Consider the following 22,787-nt stretch of genomic DNA (forward strand, 5'->3'; position numbering starts at 1 on the left):
CCGGTTCGCCGATTCAAGAATCAGTGGAATTTGAACACTTCCTTGTTAGTTAATCATGATTTAGAAGATCTGATTAAAGAAACATGGGCAATATGCCTGCGAGCCCGTAGTAGATATGCCACTGCTATTGACTGGTGGGTTAAAATGGCAAAGCCAAAGTTGAGGAAAGTTCTTATTCAATACAGTGCACAGAGCGCAAGGGAAATGAAATGCACTATAGAGTATTACTATTCCGTTTTGAGAGATCTATATGATCAAGTCTCAGCAGGTTCCTCACTTCGGATAGCAGACATAAAAAAAGTCAAAGCCAAGTTACTTAATATCAAGAGAAGTCAAATGGAAGGGTTGAAAATAAAATCGAAGGCAAATTCGGTGTCAGCAGATGAAACTACTTCCCTATATCATTTAGTGAAGCATACGAAAAACGGGAGAAGGACTTTTATTGAAGAAATTCGAACAAAACACGGCACGATTCTCAGAACCCAGCAGGATATCATGGACGAGATTTATCGCTATTATTGCGAGCTATATTCTGTACATCAAAGTAGTGATGCTTCCTTGGAAGAATTCCTTGACATCCTAGCCCCACAGCTGACAGAAGATGACAACGAAAATTTTCTCGAGGTTGTCAGTGAAGAAGACGTGTATGAGACTCTGTGCGCCTCGCCACCAAAAAAATCCCCAGGACCGGATGGTCTGCCAGCGGAGTTTTACACCCGTTACTGGCCAATAGTAGGTGCGAAAATCACGGACATTGTAAATGAGGTTATTCAGGGTAAAATGATTCCGGCTGAGTTTAAGGAGAGTAAAATTGTTCTGGTGCCAAAAAATAATGGAAACAAAGATTTAAATAATTTTCGTCCAATTTCACTGCTGAATTCTGATTATAAATTAATAGCTAGAGTAATAAACAAGAGAATTTCATGCCTTACAGATAAAATTATTAGTCAACATCAGAACTGTGCGCAAGGCAGAACCATTTTTCAAAATCTAGCGGAATTCAGGGATATCATTGCAATAACTTCTGTAACAAACATAAAGTGTGCTTTATTGTTTTTAGATTTTTATAAGGCATTCGATGTAGTAAACCATGAATATCTTCTACGGACATTGAAGAAAATAGGTTTCAACGATAGGGTTATACAGTTGATTAAGAACATAGCAACTGGAATAAATGCTAAAATAGCGGTGAATTGTCAACAATCCAGGCCGATGCAAATACAACGAGGTGTTCCTCAAGGAAGTCCTCTGTCCATGTCGCTCTTCGCAATTTCGCTAGAACCTTTCCTCCGACATGTCCATGCTACATTAAAAGGCTTAACATTATCAGGAAACAAAACAGTTATAAGAGCCTATGCTGACGATATAGGGGTCATTATAAGGAATAATGACGAGGTAACCACGCTAGCAACAGTGATTGATTCGTACTGTAGAGCATCTGGAGCCAATGCAAACGGAAAAAAAAGTAAGATGTTAAATCTCAGAGGTTTTGATAATATCAACGTCGAGTGGGCAAAATTAGTCCGACAACATAAAACACTTGGGATCACCCTGACAGCGTGCCCTATGAAAATGACGGCTTTAAATTGGAAAGTTGCAGCAGATAAAGTGCAAGGAGCCATTGTAGAGAATTTAACTCGATATATGAACCAAGTTCAAAGAACACAGTATATCAACTCATGCATCCTTGCTAAGGCTTATTATACTGCCCAGCTGTTTCCAATACCGAGAATGATAGCGAGAAGAATAATGTCCAAAATCACAAAATTTTTGTGGAGAGGTGAAGTGTTCAGAGTACCTGCTAAAGTAGCCACTTTGGATCCTAAAAATGGTGGACTAGGATTAACTGATATAACGGATAAAGCCTCTGCTCTTTTTATCAAAAGGCAAGTTAATTTAATAAGAGACTCGCGAGAAAGCATCACCAGCCAACTTTTCGAGATCATTAAACCTCCAAGTCTGCTTCCCCCGATTGACGTGCAGAATATCAACAGTCGCTTACAGCACGTGAGGATTTTCTATGTTGAGTTTAGTTATGTCAGTGTCGAACTCAGGCAGTCCCGACACTTAACATCGAGAGCCATAATGCGGGAACGAAAGAAAAGCGAAGAAAGAAACAAAATAGAACGACAGTTTCCAAACATTGAGTGGACTGAGATTTGGAAAAACATTAGTTCCAATGTGCTCACGTCTAATATAAAAACGTCATGGTACAAGACAGTTAACAACATAGTTAGCACCAATGAAAGACTGCACGCAATCGGACTCTGTGAAACAAATTTATGTCAACAATGCCATCTAGTTGACACAGTAATTCATCGATATACTTGCAGTGGTCACATGAATAGTTGGAAGTGGGTCCGAGAGCAAATAGCTCTGATTACAAGAACATCCCCTGAGTATATTTCGCTGTCATTGATAAACAGGCCTGAAGCACGCTATTTCCCAGAAGCAAAAAATAACGCTGTGTACTGGTTGCTGGGAAATTTCGTTAACTACGTCCTTAACAAATTAGGATCCGATAGCATCATAGAGTTCAAGGTACACATGCTGTGTGAGTTCCACAAAATTAGAAGCTATTCGAATCACAAGAAAAAGTTCGGTAATATGCTAAAAATTGTATTTGAAAGAATGGGCATTGGTTAATATAAACAAGAAGACTGTGTTGACAGTGATGTATTGTAGATACCCTAAGGATACTATTTAAGATTTTACAGTATATTTATGATGTGTGCTTTCTCTACTTCAGAGAGTAGTTTTTTGAACTTTATAAGCTAATGTACAGAACTTATGTGCCATTGATATTGTGTGTCTAATAGTGCCATACACAAAACATGAAAGGTGCATTATTGGCTTATACTAGAAATTTGGAAATAGACAGTTTTTATAGAAATCTCCTTATCGATTGGTTAAAACCATAAGATTCTATCCGATAAATGTAATATTCAATGGCTGGCACATTGCCCTGTTCATTTTTGCAGTGAAAGACTGATTATATAGATCTGATCACTTCAAATACTTAGATCCAATTAATGTCCAGAAAGTGTAGTTGCAAGGCTAGTCAACTTTATTATATATCTCCTTTCCGCCATTCTCAAGTATTTGTGTTTAATTTAATTCTTTCTGGTGATTTAGTCAGTAACATAATCTTCTGTTGTCTTTCATTAATGTCAGCGCAATTGCAATGATCAAACCGCTTTGTTTAAATAACTTCATGTATGTATAACTTAGTATGTATTTGCAATGTGTAACATTGTTTTTTTAATAAAGGTTTTATTTTAAAAAAAAAAAAAAAAAAAAAAAAAAGTGGTTAAGGCGTTGGACTGCTAATCCAATGTGCTCTGCACGCGTGGGTTCGAATCCCATCCTCGTCGAACATTTTAAATCATTCGGATGCTAAATTAAATACTACTGAATTACAAACAAATGTGTAATTACATGAGAAACATGTGAGGCAGTGTGGAAACATAATGGTGTCTATGAAAAGTTTTTCTGTTCTTACTGTAACTATGGACATAATTTTCGTGTTCTGCGTTTCTGCTCAAAGTCACTCAAATGATACCTGTCTCATCAGATGATCTGAATCAGTTACGTGGTAGCTCGTACAATTGTACTGACCCGTGGAGAAGCCGCTTCAGTTACGAGTTTACCTTATGAAACAATGCTCAGCATCATACACATAGCAACCACCACAATGAAGTCGTCATAATGTAATATCGATCGAAATAATAAATCCGTCAGTTCCGTTTCAGCCGCGCTCGCGAGTGGCCGCTGTTAACTGTTGCGCTGCACTTCAGTGTTTACATCGCTGTACTTGTGCTTCGCCGAGTGCCGTCCGTCAGTTAATCTCCGTGTTCGTTCCTGTTCCTTGTGATCTGATCGCTCTTTCTGGTCTTGCTGCTTCTACTTGGAATTTCGGTTGTTTAACCGAAATTGCTTCGCTGGATTAACCATGGCTACAAACCTCAGGAAGAATACTCTGGTATTTGCTTTTGACAAAGAATCCCGTCCTGTTCAGCCGACATCCCTGGAAATAGATGACTGGATTACACAGGTAATTGGTCTAAATTCTGAAACCGTTCATACCTGGCAACTGGATCAGGAAAAATACTGTGTTTTTGTCAAGTTAATCAGTGCTTCGACTGTTGATAAAGTGTTACGAAAGTGGGGCTATGAAGTAGATTTTGTGCATAGAAATGGTTATAAAAGTAAGGTTTCCATCTATAGAGCGGACATTCATTACAAAACCGTTCGTGTCTTGAATCTCCCCATTGAAATTGAAAATGATAAGATTAAGGAAGCTCTTTTAAACTACGGAGACGTTAAATCAATTGCAAATGAAAGATGGTCGCCTCGCTTTAAACTGCAGTGTTTTAACGGGGTCCGCTGTGTAGAGATGGACGTTAAGACGAATATTCCGTCTCACATAACTGTTTGTGGGTATAAGGCACAAATTGTTTATACAGGTCAGGAAGCTACATGTCATATATGTAACGAAACCGGCCACTTCAGACAGGAATGTCCGCGGCGAACTGTTGTGCTTAAAAGTAATTTGATACAGCGTCAGAAGCTTACTTTAAATGATCTGTTGCCAAAGAATAGCCCGGAACAACTGGTTGACGATGTTAACGCAGCGGGACAAGCTGATGTCTCCCTTCACGATAACAGTCAATTTCCCCCGTTAACAACAAAAGGAAACCCCGTTGCCACTACTCGTGAAACTGAAATGCAACCGAAAAAACGACCTCTGGACATAACTGATAGTTGTTCAGAGGACGAGCTGTCTTGTCCCTCTCCCTCACTTCGCAAGCAAAAACAGTGCGATGAGGAGGCAGAGGAACCTGAAGGCAAAATGCGAATGGAAACTAATGAACAGAAAGATAATACACATACGGTACCAGAAAATGAAAGGGGTGTAAGCAGCATTAATTTGCAAGAAACAACAGGTGCAGTAGCCGATTGCAAAGATCAGAATCTATCTGTTAATAAACAAATTCAGGGAGAGGATGCAAAACTGCAGTCTCCATTTGTTTCCCTCGATCAGAAAGTGAATGAAATTAATAAAGAACGAGGAAGTGGTGGCCAAACTGAAATCACGGTCAACACCTCAGGGCAGGCGCCGGCAACCGAAATTGCTAAAGCGTCTGCTGCTGCTCCAGATAAGCCGCGAAGTAAAATACCGACGCAACCAAATGAAAATGTAGCTCGTAACCAAGGGAAGGGAAAATCCAATAGGGGCGACCCAAGCCCAAAGAATGTTCAGTCCGAAACGGTCGTACACGAATCACTGGAGGAAAAATCAGAAAGTTTACCAGGAAATCAGTCTGCTTGCGGTACAAGAGAAAACATCAGAAGTAGAAAAAACGGGACAGTAACTAATAAACTGAAGTGTTATTCCATGTTCAGCCTTCCGAGAAAACTGTTACAGCTTAACTGAACCCTGAACCACAGTAAACTAAATTAGTTCAACAAAACAACTACATAGTGACAGCACAATGACGCAATCTTATTCTGTCACCACTATAAACATAAATAAAATTACGACCGGTTTGAAATTATCGGCCCTTAAGGAATTTTTGTACGAATCCGCGACTGATATTGCCCTGTTACAAGAAGTTCTAATTTCGGATTTGGTAATTCCCGGTTTTGTCAGTTACATAAATGTGTCTCCCGAAACAAGTGTTGGAACAGCTATTTTGGTAAGGGAAGGGATTACAGTAAGCGAGGTGGAACGACTGGAATCCGGAAGGGGAATAGGACTAAATATCTATGATGTGACTATCATCAACTTGTACGCCCCTTCAGGAAGTTCTCATCGAGCTGACAGGGCACGTTTCTTCAAGGATGACTTGATATACTTGTTAAGGAAATCACCAAGACAGTTATTACTTGGAGGTGATTTTAATAGTGTTTTAAATCGAAAAGATCAGTTACCTAATTTTAATTTCTCAAGTGAACTAAAACAATTAGTTACTGGTTTAGAATTAAAGGATATATGGGAAATCAAATACCCCTCCACTGTTGAGTTCACTTATGTCACGGCAACATCACGTAGCAGGATTGATAGACTATATATTTCTAAAAATCTTGTAACTTCCGTGACAAAAGTAGAAACCATTCCTACGTACTTTTCAGACCATTCAAGTGTCTTAGCTTGCATAAATCTAACAAGACAGCCGGTTCGCCGATTCAAGAATCAGTGGAATTTGAACACTTCCTTGTTAGTTAATCATGATTTAGAAGATCTGATTAAAGAAACATGGGCAATATGCCTGCGAGCCCGTAGTAGATATGCCACTGCTATTGACTGGTGGGTTAAAATGGCAAAGCCAAAGTTGAGGAAAGTTCTTATTCAATACAGTGCACAGAGCGCAAGGGAAATGAAATGCACTATAGAGTATTACTATTCCGTTTTGAGAGATCTATATGATCAAGTCTCAGCAGGTTCCTCACTTCGGATAGCAGACATAAAAAAAGTCAAAGCCAAGTTACTTAATATCAAGAGAAGTCAAATGGAAGGGTTGAAAATAAAATCGAAGGCAAATTCGGTGTCAGCAGATGAAACTACTTCCCTATATCATTTAGTGAAGCATACGAAAAACGGGAGAAGGACTTTTATTGAAGAAATTCGAACAAAACACGGCACGATTCTCAGAACCCAGCAGGATATCATGGACGAGATTTATCGCTATTATTGCGAGCTATATTCTGTACATCAAAGTAGTGATGCTTCCTTGGAAGAATTCCTTGACATCCTAGCCCCACAGCTGACAGAAGATGACAACGAAAATTTTCTCGAGGTTGTCAGTGAAGAAGACGTGTATGAGACTCTGTGCGCCTCGCCACCAAAAAAATCCCCAGGACCGGATGGTCTGCCAGCGGAGTTTTACACCCGTTACTGGCCAATAGTAGGTGCGAAAATCACGGACATTGTAAATGAGGTTATTCAGGGTAAAATGATTCCGGCTGAGTTTAAGGAGAGTAAAATTGTTCTGGTGCCAAAAAATAATGGAAACAAAGATTTAAATAATTTTCGTCCAATTTCACTGCTGAATTCTGATTATAAATTAATAGCTAGAGTAATAAACAAGAGAATTTCATGCCTTACAGATAAAATTATTAGTCAACATCAGAACTGTGCGCAAGGCAGAACCATTTTTCAAAATCTAGCGGAATTCAGGGATATCATTGCAATAACTTCTGTAACAAACATAAAGTGTGCTTTATTGTTTTTAGATTTTTATAAGGCATTCGATGTAGTAAACCATGAATATCTTCTACGGACATTGAAGAAAATAGGTTTCAACGATAGGGTTATACAGTTGATTAAGAACATAGCAACTGGAATAAATGCTAAAATAGCGGTGAATTGTCAACAATCCAGGCCGATGCAAATACAACGAGGTGTTCCTCAAGGAAGTCCTCTGTCCATGTCGCTCTTCGCAATTTCGCTAGAACCTTTCCTCCGACATGTCCATGCTACATTAAAAGGCTTAACATTATCAGGAAACAAAACAGTTATAAGAGCCTATGCTGACGATATAGGGGTCATTATAAGGAATAATGACGAGGTAACCACGCTAGCAACAGTGATTGATTCGTACTGTAGAGCATCTGGAGCCAATGCAAACGGAAAAAAAAGTAAGATGTTAAATCTCAGAGGTTTTGATAATATCAACGTCGAGTGGGCAAAATTAGTCCGACAACATAAAACACTTGGGATCACCCTGACAGCGTGCCCTATGAAAATGACGGCTTTAAATTGGAAAGTTGCAGCAGATAAAGTGCAAGGAGCCATTGTAGAGAATTTAACTCGATATATGAACCAAGTTCAAAGAACACAGTATATCAACTCATGCATCCTTGCTAAGGCTTATTATACTGCCCAGCTGTTTCCAATACCGAGAATGATAGCGAGAAGAATAATGTCCAAAATCACAAAATTTTTGTGGAGAGGTGAAGTGTTCAGAGTACCTGCTAAAGTAGCCACTTTGGATCCTAAAAATGGTGGACTAGGATTAACTGATATAACGGATAAAGCCTCTGCTCTTTTTATCAAAAGGCAAGTTAATTTAATAAGAGACTCGCGAGAAAGCATCACCAGCCAACTTTTCGAGATCATTAAACCTCCAAGTCTGCTTCCCCCGATTGACGTGCAGAATATCAACAGTCGCTTACAGCACGTGAGGATTTTCTATGTTGAGTTTAGTTATGTCAGTGTCGAACTCAGGCAGTCCCGACACTTAACATCGAGAGCCATAATGCGGGAACGAAAGAAAAGCGAAGAAAGAAACAAAATAGAACGACAGTTTCCAAACATTGAGTGGACTGAGATTTGGAAAAACATTAGTTCCAATGTGCTCACGTCTAATATAAAAACGTCATGGTACAAGACAGTTAACAACATAGTTAGCACCAATGAAAGACTGCACGCAATCGGACTCTGTGAAACAAATTTATGTCAACAATGCCATCTAGTTGACACAGTAATTCATCGATATACTTGCAGTGGTCACATGAATAGTTGGAAGTGGGTCCGAGAGCAAATAGCTCTGATTACAAGAACATCCCCTGAGTATATTTCGCTGTCATTGATAAACAGGCCTGAAGCACGCTATTTCCCAGAAGCAAAAAATAACGCTGTGTACTGGTTGCTGGGAAATTTCGTTAACTACGTCCTTAACAAATTAGGATCCGATAGCATCATAGAGTTCAAGGTACACATGCTGTGTGAGTTCCACAAAATTAGAAGCTATTCGAATCACAAGAAAAAGTTCGGTAATATGCTAAAAATTGTATTTGAAAGAATGGGCATTGGTTAATATAAACAAGAAGACTGTGTTGACAGTGATGTATTGTAGATACCCTAAGGATACTATTTAAGATTTTACAGTATATTTATGATGTGTGCTTTCTCTACTTCAGAGAGTAGTTTTTTGAACTTTATAAGCTAATGTACAGAACTTATGTGCCATTGATATTGTGTGTCTAATAGTGCCATACACAAAACATGAAAGGTGCATTATTGGCTTATACTAGAAATTTGGAAATAGACAGTTTTTATAGAAATCTCCTTATCGATTGGTTAAAACCATAAGATTCTATCCGATAAATGTAATATTCAATGGCTGGCACATTGCCCTGTTCATTTTTGCAGTGAAAGACTGATTATATAGATCTGATCACTTCAAATACTTAGATCCAATTAATGTCCAGAAAGTGTAGTTGCAAGGCTAGTCAACTTTATTATATATCTCCTTTCCGCCATTCTCAAGTATTTGTGTTTAATTTAATTCTTTCTGGTGATTTAGTCAGTAACATAATCTTCTGTTGTCTTTCATTAATGTCAGCGCAATTGCAATGATCAAACCGCTTTGTTTAAATAACTTCATGTATGTATAACTTAGTATGTATTTGCAATGTGTAACATTGTTTTTTTAATAAAGGTTTTATTTTAAAAAAAAAAAAAAAAAAAAAAAAGTGGTTAAGGCGTTGGACTGCTAATCCAATGTGCTCTGCACGCGTGGGTTCGAATCCCATCCTCGTCGAACATTTTAAATCATTCGGATGCTAAATTAAATACTACTGAATTACAAACAAATGTGTAATTACATGAGAAACATGTGAGGCAGTGTGGAAACATAATGGTGTCTATGAAAAGTTTTTCTGTTCTTACTGTAACTATGGACATAATTTTCGTGTTCTGCGTTTCTGCTCAAAGTCACTCAAATGATACCTGTCTCATCAGATGATCTGAATCAGTTACGTGGTAGCTCGTACAATTGTACTGACCCGTGGAGAAGCCGCTTCAGTTACGAGTTTACCTTATGAAACAATGCTCAGCATCATACACATAGCAACCACCACAATGAAGTCGTCATAATGTAATATCGATCGAAATAATAAATCCGTTAGTTCCGTTTCAGCCGCGCTCGCGAGTGGCCGCTGTTAACTGTTGCGCTGCACTTCAGTGTTTACATCGCTGTACTTGTGCTTCGCCGAGTGCCGTCCGTCAGTTAATCTCCGTGTTCGTTCCTGTTCCTTGTGATCTGATCGCTCTTTCTGGTCTTGCTGCTTCTACTTGGAATTTCGGTTGTTTAACCGAAATTGCTTCGCTGGATTAACCATGGCTACAAACCTCAGGAAGAATACTCTGGTATTTGCTTTTGACAAAGAATCCCGTCCTGTTCAGCCGACATCCCTGGAAATAGATGACTGGATTACACAGGTAATTGGTCTAAATTCTGAAACCGTTCATACCTGGCAACTGGATCAGGAAAAATACTGTGTTTTTGTCAAGTTAATCAGTGCTTCGACTGTTGATAAAGTGTTACGAAAGTGGGGCTATGAAGTAGATTTTGTGCATAGAAATGGTTATAAAAGTAAGGTTTCCATCTATAGAGCGGACATTCATTACAAAACCGTTCGTGTCTTGAATCTCCCCATTGAAATTGAAAATGATAAGATTAAGGAAGCTCTTTTAAACTACGGAGACGTTAAATCAATTGCAAATGAAAGATGGTCGCCTCGCTTTAAACTGCAGTGTTTTAACGGGGTCCGCTGTGTAGAGATGGACGTTAAGACGAATATTCCGTCTCACATAACTGTTTGTGGGTATAAGGCACAAATTGTTTATACAGGTCAGGAAGCTACATGTCATATATGTAACGAAACCGGCCACTTCAGACAGGAATGTCCGCGGCGAACTGTTGTGCTTAAAAGTAATTTGATACAGCGTCAGAAGCTTACTTTAAATGATCTGTTGCCAAAGAATAGCCCGGAACAACTGGTTGACGATGTTAACGCAGCGGGACAAGCTGATGTCTCCCTTCACGATAACAGTCAATTTCCCCCGTTAACAACAAAAGGAAACCCCGTTGCCACTACTCGTGAAACTGAAATGCAACCGAAAAAACGACCTCTGGACATAACTGATAGTTGTTCAGAGGACGAGCTGTCTTGTCCCTCTCCCTCACTTCGCAAGCAAAAACAGTGCGATGAGGAGGCAGAGGAACCTGAAGGCAAAATGCGAATGGAAACTAATGAACAGAAAGATAATACACATACGGTACCAGAAAATGAAAGGGGTGTAAGCAGCATTAATTTGCAAGAAACAACAGGTGCAGTAGCCGATTGCAAAGATCAGAATCTATCTGTTAATAAACAAATTCAGGGAGAGGATGCAAAACTGCAGTCTCCATTTGTTTCCCTCGATCAGAAAGTGAATGAAATTAATAAAGAACGAGGAAGTGGTGGCCAAACTGAAATCACGGTCAACACCTCAGGGCAGGCGCCGGCAACCGAAATTGCTAAAGCGTCTGCTGCTGCTCCAGATAAGCCGCGAAGTAAAATACCGACGCAACCAAATGAAAATGTAGCTCGTAACCAAGGGAAGGGAAAATCCAATAGGGGCGACCCAAGCCCAAAGAATGTTCAGTCCGAAACGGTCGTACACGAATCACTGGAGGAAAAATCAGAAAGTTTACCAGGAAATCAGTCTGCTTGCGGTACAAGAGAAAACATCAGAAGTAGAAAAAACGGGACAGTAACTAATAAACTGAAGTGTTATTCCATGTTCAGCCTTCCGAGAAAACTGTTACAGCTTAACTGAACCCTGAACCACAGTAAACTAAATTAGTTCAACAAAACAACTACATAGTGACAGCACAATGACGCAATCTTATTCTGTCACCACTATAAACATAAATAAAATTACGACCGGTTTGAAATTATCGGCCCTTAAGGAATTTTTGTACGAATCCGCGACTGATATTGCCCTGTTACAAGAAGTTCTAATTTCGGATTTGGTAATTCCCGGTTTTGTCAGTTACATAAATGTGTCTCCCGAAACAAGTGTTGGAACAGCTATTTTGGTAAGGGAAGGGATTACAGTAAGCGAGGTGGAACGACTGGAATCCGGAAGGGGAATAGGACTAAATATCTATGATGTGACTATCATCAACTTGTACGCCCCTTCAGGAAGTTCTCATCGAGCTGACAGGGCACGTTTCTTCAAGGATGACTTGATATACTTGTTAAGGAAATCACCAAGACAGTTATTACTTGGAGGTGATTTTAATAGTGTTTTAAATCGAAAAGATCAGTTACCTAATTTTAATTTCTCAAGTGAACTAAAACAATTAGTTACTGGTTTAGAATTAAAGGATATATGGGAAATCAAATACCCCTCCACTGTTGAGTTCACTTATGTCACGGCAACATCACGTAGCAGGATTGATAGACTATATATTTCTAAAAATCTTGTAACTTCCGTGACAAAAGTAGAAACCATTCCTACGTACTTTTCAGACCATTCAAGTGTCTTAGCTTGCATAAATCTAACAAGACAGCCGGTTCGCCGATTCAAGAATCAGTGGAATTTGAACACTTCCTTGTTAGTTAATCATGATTTAGAAGATCTGATTAAAGAAACATGGGCAATATGCCTGCGAGCCCGTAGTAGATATGCCACTGCTATTGACTGGTGGGTTAAAATGGCAAAGCCAAAGTTGAGGAAAGTTCTTATTCAATACAGTGCACAGAGCGCAAGGGAAATGAAATGCACTATAGAGTATTACTATTCCGTTTTGAGAGATCTATATGATCAAGTCTCAGCAGGTTCCTCACTTCGGATAGCAGACATAAAAAAAGTCAAAGCCAAGTTACTTAATATCAAGAGAAGTCAAATGGAAGGGTTGAAAATAAAATCGAAGGCAAATTCGGTGTCAGCAGATGAAACTACTTCCCTATATCATTTAGTGAAGCATACGAAAAACGGGAGAAGGACTTTTATTGAAGAAATTCGAACAAAACACGGCACGATTCTCAGAACCCAGCAGGATATCATGGACGAGATTTATCGCTATTATTGCGAGCTATATTCTGTACATCAAAGTAGTGATGCTTCCTTGGAAGAATTCCTTGACATCCTAGCCCCACAGCTGACAGAAGATGACAACGAAAATTTTCTCGAGGTTGTCAGTGAAGAAGACGTGTATGAGACTCTGTGCGCCTCGCCACCAAAAAAATCCCCAGGACCGGATGGTCTGCCAGCGGAGTTTTACACCCGTTACTGGCCAATAGTAGGTGCGAAAATCACGGACATTGTAAATGAGGTTATTCAGGGTAAAATGATTCCGGCTGAGTTTAAGGAGAGTAAAATTGTTCTGGTGCCAAAAAATAATGGAAACAAAGATTTAAATAATTTTCGTCCAATTTCACTGCTGAATTCTGATTATAAATTAATAGCTAGAGTAATAAACAAGAGAATTTCATGCCTTACAGATAAAATTATTAGTCAACATCAGAACTGTGCGCAAGGCAGAACCATTTTTCAAAATCTAGCGGAATTCAGGGATATCATTGCAATAACTTCTGTAACAAACATAAAGTGTGCTTTATTGTTTTTAGATTTTTATAAGGCATTCGATGTAGTAAACCATGAATATCTTCTACGGACATTGAAGAAAATAGGTTTCAACGATAGGGTTATACAGTTGATTAAGAACATAGCAACTGGAATAAATGCTAAAATAGCGGTGAATTGTCAACAATCCAGGCCGATGCAAATACAACGAGGTGTTCCTCAAGGAAGTCCTCTGTCCATGTCGCTCTTCGCAATTTCGCTAGAACCTTTCCTCCGACATGTCCATGCTACATTAAAAGGCTTAACATTATCAGGAAACAAAACAGTTATAAGAGCCTATGCTGACGATATAGGGGTCATTATAAGGAATAATGACGAGGTAACCACGCTAGCAACAGTGATTGATTCGTACTGTAGAGCATCTGGAGCCAATGCAAACGGAAAAAAAAGTAAGATGTTAAATCTCAGAGGTTTTGATAATATCAACGTCGAGTGGGCAAAATTAGTCCGACAACATAAAACACTTGGGATCACCCTGACAGCGTGCCCTATGAAAATGACGGCTTTAAATTGGAAAGTTGCAGCAGATAAAGTGCAAGGAGCCATTGTAGAGAATTTAACTCGATATATGAACCAAGTTCAAAGAACACAGTATATCAACTCATGCATCCTTGCTAAGGCTTATTATACTGCCCAGCTGTTTCCAATACCGAGAATGATAGCGAGAAGAATAATGTCCAAAATCACAAAATTTTTGTGGAGAGGTGAAGTGTTCAGAGTACCTGCTAAAGTAGCCACTTTGGATCCTAAAAATGGTGGACTAGGATTAACTGATATAACGGATAAAGCCTCTGCTCTTTTTATCAAAAGGCAAGTTAATTTAATAAGAGACTCGCGAGAAAGCATCACCAGCCAACTTTTCGAGATCATTAAACCTCCAAGCCTGCTTCCCCCGATTGACGTGCAGAATATCAACAGTCGCTTACAGCACGTGAGGATTTTCTATGTTGAGTTTAGTTATGTCAGTGTCGAACTCAGGCAGTCCCGACAATTAACATCGAGAGCCATAATGCGGGAACGCAAGAAAAGCGAAGAAAGAAACAAAATAGAACGACAGTTTCCAAACATTGAGTGGACTGAGATTTGGAAAAACATTAGTTCCAATGTGCTCACGTCTAATATAAAAACGTCATGGTACAAGACAGTTAACAACATAGTTAGCACCAATGAAAGACTGCACGCAATCGGACTCTGTGAAACAAATTTATGTCAACAATGCCATCTAGTTGACACAGTAATTCATCGATATACTTGCAGTGGTCACATGAATAGTTGGAAGTGGATCCGGGAGCAAATAGCTCTGATTACAAGAACATCCCCTGAGTATATATCGCTGTCATTGATACACAGGCCTGAAGCACGCTATTTCCCAGAAGCAAAAAATAACGCTGTGTACTGGTTGCTGGGAAATTTCGTTAACTATGTCCTTAACAAATTAGGATCCGATAGCATCATAGAGTTCAAGGTACACATGCTGTGTGAGTTCCACAAAATTAGAAGCTATTCGAATCACAAGAAAAAGTTCGGTAATATGCTAAAAATTGTATTTGAAAGAATGGGCATTGGTTAATATAAACAAGAAGACTGTGTTGACAGTGATGTATTGTAGTTACCCTAAGGATATTATTTAAGATTTTACAGTATATTTATGATGTGTGCTTTCTCTACTTCAGAGAGTAGTTTTTTGAAATTTATAAGCTAATGTACAGAACTGATGTGCCATTGATATTGTGTGTCTAATAGTGCCAAACACAAAACATGGAAGGTGCATTATTGGCTTATACTAGAAATTTGGAAATAGACAGTTTTTATAGAAATCTCCTTATCGATTGGTTAAAACCATAAGATTCTATCCGATAAATGTAATATTCAATGGCTGGCGCATTGCCCTGTTCATTTTTGCAGTGAAAGACTGATTATATAGATCTGATCACTTCAAATACTTAGATCCAATTAATGTCCAGAAAGTGTAGTTGGAAGGCTAGTCAACTTTATTATATATCTCCTTTCCGCCATTCTCAAGTATTTATGTTTAATTTAATTCTTTCTGGTGATTTAGTCAGTAACACAACCTTCTGTTGTCTTTACTTAATGTCAGCGCAATTGAAATGATCAAACCGCTTTGTTTAAATAACTTCATGTATGTATAACTTAGTATGTATTTGCAATGTGTAACATTGTTTTTTTAATAAAGGTTTTATTAAAAAAAAAAAAGTGGTTAAGGCGTTGGACTGCTAATCCAATGTGCTCTGCACGCGTGGGTTCGAATCCCATCCTCGTCGAACATTTTAAATCATTCGGATGCTAAATTAAATACTACTGAATTACAAACAAATGTGTAATTACATGAGAAACATGTGAGGCAGTGTGGAAACATAATGGTGTCTATGAAAAGTTTTTCTGTTCTTACTGTAACTATGGACATAATTTTCGTGTTCTGCGTTTCTGCTCAAAGTCACTCAAATGATACCTGTCTCATCAGATGATCTGAATCAGTTACGTGGTAGCTCGTACAATTGTACTGACCCGTGGAGAAGCCGCTTCAGTTACGAGTTTACCTTATGAAACAATGCTCAGCATCATACACATAGCAACCACCACAATGAAGTCGTCATAATGTAATATCGATCGAAATAATAAATCCCGGGAGCAACAGAAAAATTATCCACCTCGTGGCAGACTTCGGAGAAAGATGATTAACTTGTCTGTCTCAAGGTGAAATATCAGGACACGTGTCACAAGACTGTGTCGTACACGACACTTGGCTAAAAAACTTTCCCCCCTTATAAATCAGGGTCATTTGGTTTACATATGTAACACACACTAGAGCTGTTTCCTGTGCAAATGTTGGATCCGACACCGCCTTGTGGTAGGGAGGTTATAATTTTTTTTCTCAACAACAAGTACACAGACTCTCAACAACAAGAATGATGGCAAAAAGGAAAGACTGAAAACGATGCCCTGGATTCAGCAAGTGTAGCAACAACCTGGAAGCTCCGGGAGACGGTTCTGTTGTCTGTAGAGAAGTTACAGCACTAAATGAGTACAGGAAGCGCTGAAGAAGATCTAGCAGTGGTACAATGACTACAAGTTGACCCGCAACTTGCTGTGCATAAACAGGCGGAAAGACCCAATACTGTTCGATTACACGACTTGTAACCAAGCACTGGAAAGGGAGGCACCTGTAGAAGTCCTAGACGTGTCTGTCCAGAACGACCTGAATTGGATTGAACAAATAAAACAAGTTGTGGGGAAAAAAAACAGACGCTGCAATCCTATTCATTGCAGGAATCACAAGGAAACGTAATTCATTCGCGAAAGCAGTGGCTTACAGTACACTAGTTCTGTGGTGTCACAGCCAGACACCACACGTGCTAGGTGGTAGCTTAAATCGGCCGCGGTCCTGTAGTACATGTCGGACCCGCGTGTCGCCACTGTGTGATCGCAAACCTAGCGCCACCACAAGGCAGGTCTCGAGAGACTGACTCGAACTCAGCCCAGTTGTACGGACGACAGAGCTAGCGACTAGACGTACGAAGCCTTTCTCTCTCATTAGCCGAGAGACAGAATAGCCTTCAGCTAAGTTAATGGCTACGAACTAGCAAGGCGCCATTAGCCTTACAGTGATTTACTTCACGCCCGTCTGCGTTAGTCTAGTGTGCCTTTTAAGCCACCTCTATCTACAAGGTGTTGGCCCAGCTGCCGACACATCAAGTTCAACCGGCGCTTGAGTATTCCTTGTTGTTCTAGGACCTTTACCAGGTAGAATCAGTACAGAAGATGCAGACGATCCGAAGAAAAGTCATGCAATTCGTCACGTGTTCTTTTACAGAGATGGTTATCAATCTCCAGTGGCAGGCGCTACGAACGAGCTGTTGAACTTTACGGCAAGTGAAAGAGAGAGATAACGACAGCGATTTTTGTGTCTATGATAAATCCATTCCTTCGAAATTTCCTCGATTCATACCTCCTCTGTGTTACCACGGATGACGTGTCACGGTTCTCCTTGGTCCTAAGATTGCAGTATACGCGAGTTGCCTAGTTCCTTCCACCGCCCTGAGTGGAATGCACGAGTTCTGGATAATGTTTACCAAGCTGCATTCATCCACAGTTGTCCTCTGCGCAGAAAATAGCACGTGGGTCGTGAATCCGTTATCTTGGGGCTGTAATGAAGTGTTAGCGAAGGACTGGTATTCGGTAAAAAATAAAATTTTTGAACTGATTTGTTTAAACGGGATGCCACTCGCTTTTATTAGAGAATACGAGATCTGCACACGAGAACTATGCAAGCCTCTTCATTTCCGAGTAACTACTGCAACGTACATCCTTCTGAATCTGCTTAGTGTATCCATCTCTTGGACTTGCTGTACGATTTTAACCCCCCCTCCACCAGCTTCCCTCCAGTACTAAATTGGTGATCCCTTGAGGCCTCAGAACGTGTCCTACCAACCGATCCCTTCTTCTAGTCACGTTGTGCCACAAATTCCTCTGTCTCCCCAATTCTGTTCAGTACTCCCTCATTACCAGAATGAGATTTTCACTCTGCAGCGGAGTGTGCTACCTATGTAATCTTCAGCATTCTTCTGTACCACCACATGTCGAAAGCTTCTGTCCTCTTCTTGTCTACACTGTTTATCGTCCATGTTTCACTTCTATACACGACTACACTCCACACAAATACCTTCAGAAAAGATCTCCTGACACTTAAATTTAAACTCGACGTTAACAAATTTCTCTTCTTCGGAAACACGTTCCTTGCATTGCCAGTCTACATTTTATATCCTCTCTACTTCGACCATCATCAATTATTTTGCTGCCCAAATAGCAAAACTCATCTACTACTTTTAGTGTCTCATTTCCTAATCTAATTCCCTCAGCATCATCTGCTATAATTAGACTACATTCCATTATCCTCGTTCTGCTTTTGTTGATGTTCATATTATATCCTCCTTTCAACATACTGTTCATTCCGTGCAACTGCTCTTCCAAGTCCTCTGCTGTCTCTGACAGAATTACAATGTCATCGGCAAACCTCAAGGTTTTCCTTTTTTCCCTCTAGACTTCAATTTCTACTCCAGATTTTTCAAAATGGTTCAAATGGATCTGAGCACTATGGGACTTAACATCTCAGGTCATCAGTCCCCTAGAACTTAGAACTACTTAAACCTAACTAACCTAAGGACATGACACACATCCATGCAGGAGGCAGGATTCGATGCTCCTAGAACCGCTCGGCCACAACGGCGCCCAAATTTTTCATTGTTTCCTTTGTTGCTTGTTCAATAGACATATTGAATAGCATTGGGGATAGGCTACAACCCTGTCTCACTCACTTATCAACCACTGCTTCCCTTTTGTGCCCGTCCACTCTTACAACTACCATAGGAATTAAAGTCTAGAGAGAAAAAATGAAAACCTTGAGGTTTGCCGATGACATTGTAATTCTGTCAGAGACAGCAGAGGACTTGGAAGAGCAGTTGAGCGGAATGAACAGTATGTTGAAAGGAGGATATAATATGAACATAAACAAAAGCAGAACGAGGATAATGGAATGTAGTCTAATTAAATCAGATGATGCTGAGGGAATTAGATTAGAAAATGAGACACTAAAAGTAGTAGATGAGTTTTGCTATTTGGGCAGCAAAATGACATGATGGTCGAAGTAGAGAGGATATAAAATGTGCCAATGCAAGGAACGCGTTTCCGAAGAAGAGAAATTTGTTAACGTCGAGTTTAGATTTAAGTGTCAGGAGATCTTTTCTGAAGGTATTTGTGTGGAGTGTAGTCGTGTATGGAAGTAAAACATGACGATAAACAGTGTAGACAAGAAGAGAACAGATGCTTTCGACATGTAGTGGTACAGAAGAATGCTGAAGATTACATGGGTAGAGCACGTAACTAATGAGAGGGTACTGTACAGAATTGGGGAGAAGAGGAATTTATGCCATAACTTGACTAGAAGAAGGGATTGGTTGGTAGGACATGTTCTGAGGCATCAAGGAATCACCAATTTAGTATTGGAGGGAAGCTGGGGGTGGGAGGTAAAAATCGTACAGCAAGTCCAAGAGATGGATACACTAAGCAGATTCAAAACAATGTGTGTGAAATCTTATGGGACTTAACTGCTGAGGTCATCAGTCCCTAAGCTTACACACTACTTAACCTAAATTATCCTAAGGACAAACACACACACCCATGCCCGAGGGAGGACTCGAACCTCCGCCGGGATCAGCTAAGCAGATTCAGAAGGATGTACGTTACAGTAGTTACTCGGAGATGAAGAGGCTTGCATAGTTCTCGTGTGCAGATCTCGTATTCTGCCTATAAAAGCGAGTGGTATCTCGTTTAAACAAATCAGTTCAAAAATTTTATTATTTACACATTACCAGTCCTTCGCTAATACACTGCTGGCCACCGTAAATGCAACACCCTGAAGGAAGCATCCGAATCAAGTGAAATTTACACCATGGGTTTGCAGCGATGAGATATGCAACATTGGAATTTCAGCGCAGACGCACATCACGCGCGCCTGTGGCGCCACCTCATAGCGCCATTTAAGGCTTGGCGATTTCGACGAGTGTACGTTCGGCACGTGTGTTTACCTTGTGGTTGTTTCACAAGACGATCAGTTATGCCTCGTAGACAACAGCGAACATCTTTTGATCAAGTATCCGAGTTCGACAGAGGAAGGATAGTGGCTTACCGAGATTGTGGATTATCATACAGAGAAATCGCTAGTCGTGTTGGACGAAACCAAACAACTGTAATGCGGATATGTGACCATTGGATGCAGGAGGGTACGACGGACCGACGTGGTCGATCGCATTCACCTCTGTGCACCACTGCACGTGCTGATAGGCAAATTGTGCGCATGGCAGTGACGGATCGCTCAGTGACATCCCGAACCATAGCACAGCACATTGCGTCTGTAACGCATCATCCAGTGTCTGCGCGTACCATTCGACGCCGTTTACAGCAGAGTGGTCTGTCCGCAAGACGTCCATTGCTTCGTCTACCATTGACGCAGAACCACAGACGTCTCCGTCGCCAATGGTGTGATGACAGACGGATGTGGACGGCAGAATGGAATGACGTTGTCTTTACTGACGAGGCACGCTTCTGTCTGCAGCACCACGATGGTCGGATTCGAGTGTGGAGACACCGTGGAGAGAGGATGCTGGACAGCTGCATTATGCACCGCCACACTGGTCTTGCACCGGGTATTATGGTATGGGGCGGTATTGAATATTACTCTCGCACGCCTCTAGTACGCATTGCCGGTACTTTAAATAGCCGGCGCTACATATCCGAGGTGCTGGAGCCAGTTGTCCTTCCTTACCTTCAGGGCTCGGCCACAGCCATATTTCAACAGGATAATGCGCGACCACACGTGGCACGCATTGTCCAAAGGTTCTTCGTCAATAACCAGATTGAATTGGTTCCCTGGCCGGCTCGCTCTCCGGATCTTTCGCCGATAGAAAACATGTGGTCCATGGTTGCTCAACGAGTGACCCAGATTACATCCCCAGCTGCCACACCAGATGATCTTTGGCAACGTGTGGAAGCTGCTTGGGCTGCTGTACCCCAGGAACACATCCAACGTCTCTTTGACTCAATGCCGAGACGTGTGGCAGCGGTTATCTCCAACAATGGCGGCTACTCTGGCTACTGATTCTGGCAGGAACCACATGTCACAGACGTCTGTAAACGTAATCATTTGATACTTGGTCAACATGTTATCTACAAAATAAATCTTGTTGTAATACCTCTTGTCTTTCTTGGTTTTGCATTTACGGTAGCCAGCAGTGTACTTCATTACAGGACCAAGATAACGGATTCACGACCCACGTGCTCTTTTCTGCGCAGAGGACAACAACCGTTGATGAGTGCAGCTTGGTAAACATTATCCAGAACTCGTTCATTCCACTCAGGGCTGTGGAAGAAACTAGGCACCTCGCGTATACTGCCGTCTTAGGACCAAGGAGAACCGTGACACGTCATCCGTGGTAACACAGAGGAGGTATGAAGCGAGGAAATTTTTGAAGGAAGGGATTTATCATAGACACAAAAATCGCTGTCGTTATCTCTCTCTTTCGCTTGCCGTAATGTTCAATAGGTCCTTCGTAGCGTGTGCCACTGGAGATTGATAACCATCTCTGTAAAAGAACACGTGACGAATTGCATGACTTTTCTTCGGATCGTCTGCATCTCTTGTACTGAACAACAAGGAATACTCAAAAGCCGGTTGAACTAGTGTACTATAAGCCACTGCTTTCGCGAATGAATTACGTTTCCGTGCGATTCCTGCAATGAATAGGATTGCGGCGTGTTTTTTTCCACAACTTGGGCGCATCTCGAGAAATCTCATGCACGTGGATGAGTGAGGACTCGGAAAGCTCCATTCATTCACGAGACGTGGAGTGTAGCGGTCTTCTTCTGAAGGTTGCTGATTAATTCGGTAACGATGCTGCTTGGGTTGTTGGCCAATAACAGTGTGAGGAGGATCTTTCACTCTCTAATTTTACCCTAAGACAGCGAGAATGCTCTGTGACTCCCATACGCATAGAGATAGATCGTAAATTAATCACTATGCTCGAGGTGTCAATAATATGTGCAGCGGTGTCTGGTATACTTTGATGATTTATGTGTTCGAGAATTAACACTGAACGGATGTACTGCCCAGTCATCTATCCACGTTCGCAATGATACTCGCAAAGTGGAGAAGGGGTGGCTTAGCTATGATACTGAAATTGGGGAAACATGCTGTCACATCATTGGCCGGTGTTGAAGTTACTGTAAAATTGCTAAAATTGTTCGCGCTATCAACTGTGATGCTTATTATTGCAGTACATCGGCCGTGTTTTCCATCACATCAGTGCAATGGCGCGCTGTTGGTTACCAAATAATGATTGACTGACAGCGCTTGTATGAGTTGGGGAATGAGTTTTGTGGATGGGTGACACCTTCTGGGGATTGCTAGCATCGAAACAGTGCTCGTCTACATGACTGCAATATGAGGAATAAGTCGAAACGGAACATAGAGTTATCAGATATTCCGTCAGTGTGAGAGACGAGTCTAAATGTAGAGCTCGTGAATCACCTTCGGACTGTAGTTTGGAGACTCTGCACAACGCTACCAAACTCTTCCGGTTTCCTTACGTTGTAACTGTCTTTTATTTAAAATCAGCCGATGTGTGGCGTGTTATGGTATCCGCCATAAGAACATGATTTACACCGTGCAACGTCTAGTTTCCTGCGAAAGGCTGTGGATTAGAACTTCTTAATGTCAGTTTAGAACCTGGCACAGGCCTCGAAGACGTGGCAGAAAAACGAAATGTTTGGTCTTGTACAAAGCGTGTTA

Source organism: Schistocerca nitens, chromosome 4, assembly GCF_023898315.1.
Source record: "Schistocerca nitens isolate TAMUIC-IGC-003100 chromosome 4, iqSchNite1.1, whole genome shotgun sequence".
NCBI classification, from domain to species: Eukaryota; Metazoa; Arthropoda; class Insecta; order Orthoptera; family Acrididae; genus Schistocerca; species Schistocerca nitens.